Consider the following 4,025-nt stretch of genomic DNA (forward strand, 5'->3'; position numbering starts at 1 on the left):
CATTTCTGGGTCCCTTCTTATTTATAGCAGTGACTAGTCTATCTATAGGAAGTGAAATTAATTTTGGTCTTAACAACAGTTGGAAATATTAATTAATTAATTCAGTTGAGTTAATTAGTTAAGGAAATTCAAATTTGAAGTCTTTGTGAGCATGCACATGAGTTGTCCCACTGATTGAGGAATTTATCCTTAATTTCCTCCACTGATTGAGGGAATAAGTATGAGTTCTATAATGAGAGAATCAGTTGACTTAGTTCTAACTAGTCAAGTCCAGTTAGATTATTTTAACAAGTTGTTAAAATAATAAAATATAGTTTGTTAATGCTTGCATGCATGTGACAACTATTATTTCAGAAAACTGAGCATTCCTGCATGGATAACTGTTGCATGTCAGTTCAGACAGAGACCCAGTTGAGATCAGATGAGGGATAGTGTACTATCAGATGCTTGGATATTTCTAGTAAGTATTCCTTGCATGGAGAAGGATCTATTATAGGAGATTGGAGGACTTGTGGCCTATATATTGAGGCCTAGGTAGTCCATGATTTTCATCTTCTGATTGAAGATCATCAGAGTACAGAGAGAGCAGGATAGCTATTGAGCTGATTCTTTTTGTATGTTGAAGAGGATTTCCACTTGATTGATAATACAATGTTGGGGTTTTATGCTGGTGCTTTCCCTAGTGATATATTCTGTGTTATGTGTGATTGATTTCTCTTGATTAGTTGTGCATGTTTCTACTTGATGTTGCTCATGAATTTGATTATGCTTTTGCTTAATGTTTTGTAGAAGTAGAACAAGTATTATGCTTTAGGACATTGCATATATGGTTTGTTCTACAGGTGAAATTTCTACAAATCACGAAGATAGGAGATAACCAATGAAGGTGTAAGCTCGATAGACCTATTGTGTGGACTCCAGTGTTGGTGCGCAGATTGGAAGCATCGGAGGATAAGATTGCATGCGTTGTTGATCACTGGCTCGATCAAATTATAGGAGGATTCATCACTGAGTTGGCAATAGATACTTCAATCAACTATAGCGAGGCAGAGCAACACTTCCTCAAAGGACCGCGAGGTAAGTACGTTAAATCTTTGAACACTTGGATTAAAATGCTACTGTGTGAAAAGTAGGTTATATGAATAAACTGATGTTTGGGGCTACGCAAAGTGGGAGAATCTACAGAAATGAAGGTAGTACAAAACTAGAAGCTAGCCCCTTGATTTCACCTCTGCGAGGGGACGAGGAAGATCTCGCGAAGGTCTCACTAGGAAGTGCGATCAATTTGATAAGGTATAGGATTCCGTGCATACCACCCACACCCACACTGCCGCCAGTTTCACCATCTTCACCCCCATCTTCACCCATACCACCTCCACCACCACCATGAGTCAGTATGGAAAGCGTGATAAAGTTGCCAGTGTTCAAGGGAGTAGGAAGTGAAGACTTGGACCAGTTTTGGTTTGTGATAAAAGTTGTATGGGAAGCATAGGGAGTTACGGATGACAATATAAAGAAAGCGATGTTGATTAGTGCCCTGCAGGATAGCATGTTGACCTAGTACATCAAGCATTCCAATGAAAATCCGACTGCGGGGATCGTAGATATTCAAACTGCGCTAAACAAAGAATTTAGCAGGCTGAATTCAGAGGTGCAGTCGATCATTAGGTTCAATGAAATCATAATGCTACCAGGTAAGACCCCTTGGGAGTTGGATCAGAGACTGAAGTGCACAATTCGTGAAGCTAACATGATGTTGATGGATGGACAACACTGCGAATGGTTTGTAGCATCGTTAACACCGCATTTAAGGAATGCGCTGTCACAACAGAGGCTAACAACTCAAGTCGATGCCTTGGATATCGCGATGAGATTGCACGAGACCCCGATATAGGATCCCAACCTGGGAGTTCAACAGATTCATGCGCAGTTGAAAAAATTGTGCCTTGAGATGCAGAGTCTGAAACAAGACAGGACAACTCGCCCAGAAGTGCGCGACAAGGTATGGTGTGTAAAGTGCAAGGGTCAGGGACATGACAAGGACCACTACCCGGTGTTCGCGAATTACCTCGTGAGAGGAGGACCAATGCCATTGAGACCAAAGGCACAAGTAGGACCTAGCACAGTGCTTGTGTTGTGGTGTGCGATTTGTCAAATAGGAGGAAAGCATGCTACAGATAACTACTATTTATTGCAGAAGTACACATAGAATTCACAACAGTTGTTCTGTAATTTCTGTAGATCAGTGGGGCATGATGAGCGCACTTGTCGAAGTTATGAGTTGATGATGGATTGGACTCATACCTACAAAGTTCAGGCCGAAACGCGGCCCCTTGACCAGAACGCAGGGATGTTGCGAACTAGATTTTAGGAGCACGGACAAGGCCAAGGTGGAGGAGGACCCAGAAGAGGTCGCGGATAGCTGATATGTTACAATTGCGAAGGGTCAGGACAGTATGCCCGTGATTGTACGAACCTAATGTAGCCATCATGCATATATTGTACACTGTTTGATCATGAGACGGAGGATTGTACCACACTGATAGCGAGGCTACATGACAAGGGAGAACTCTAACCTCCCTCAACTCAGAACCTGCAAATGATGAGGTCTGAGCCACGTGAGGAAGACCCTACTGTGAATATTGTGCTTCGAAGTGGAATTACAATAGGGGATGACAAAGGCAAGCAGCTTGAAGAAGGTACTTTGGTTCGCAAGGCTCCAACGAAAGAACCAGAGTTTGATTTGGAGCACGCTAAGGAAACCTTCATGGAAGCCAGGAAGAGCTTCGCTAATGCCTCCACTTTAGGAATAAAAGACAGACCAGAGCCGGAAATGGACCCATCAATGCTTACAATGTTCCTGGAAACATGCATGACGCTGTTGTGCGATAGCAAGGCTGTAAAGGGGCTGCAGGAACTCATAAACAGATGTGTTGGGACCACACCAGGAGAACCACATGTAGTCTAGAAGCTTGAAAAGCACACGACGCGAACGGGAAGGGAAATGAGATTGACCGCGCAGATTGGAGAATATGAGATGGACCAAGTGATTCTGGATCTAGGATTAGACGCGAACGTTCTGCCAAAGCAGACATGGAAGTGCATGGGAAGGTCTACGCTACAATGTTCTCCTATCCAACTATGAATGGCAAACCAATAAAAGATCCTTCCTATGGGAATATTGCAGGGAATCACAGTGGATATTGAAGGATCCAGCGTGCTAGTAGATTTCGAAGTGATAGAGATTGTTGATGACATCAATCCCTACCTTGTGCTATTAGGAATAGATTGGGCCACTGACATGAATGGGGTGATAAATTTGAAGAAGCACAAGATGAATTTTGAGAAAAAGTCTCTGCACATAGTTTTACCTTTGGACCCTGCAGAGGGATCGCGCTACACAGAGCTAGTGTGCGACTACGAAAGCGACGACGACTTGGATTGCATCTACAAGATAACCGCATGAGAGAAAAACCGGGTAAACCCAATCGTGGATGGACAAATCTCATGGGAGTGCGAAAGCTCCTGCACATCGGATTTTGACGAAGAGATAGAACGATGGCAGAACCAGTTACATGAGGTAACCACGCTAAACTGTAACATGATGACGAGGTCGCTGTGCTGCGTATCAACGAAGGTAAGGTACCTGCCTGCGTATGATGGGTTAAGTGAGGTGGATGACTTCCTTAACATATTTGAAAGGGAAGTGCCGGAACAATAATGTTTCAAAGCTTTGAAATGGATACTATGCGCTACGCCTGCGAGATGGTGGGACACACACCAAAGAAGCTTTGAGAACTAGCGCGAATGTAAGAGGATGATGCACATGCGTTTTGGGGAGCCTTAGATGTGATTAGAATACAAGTATGACTGATGGGATGATCCGTGCACACACCTCACCAAATGGACAAAGGTCTATGGGGAAGAGCCACAACCTGAGTGGGTGCACCTATTCTGTCATACCCTGGATATTATACCCATGAACTGGTATATAGAGACGGAGCTCCACCATGGAACAAGTGAAT

The sequence above is a fragment of the Pinus tabuliformis genome, chromosome 2_1 (assembly GCF_031772625.1).
Source record: "Pinus tabuliformis cultivar Carrire ecotype Pingquan chromosome 2_1, CPIR1, whole genome shotgun sequence".
Classification (NCBI taxonomy): Eukaryota; Viridiplantae; Streptophyta; class Pinopsida; order Pinales; family Pinaceae; genus Pinus; species Pinus tabuliformis.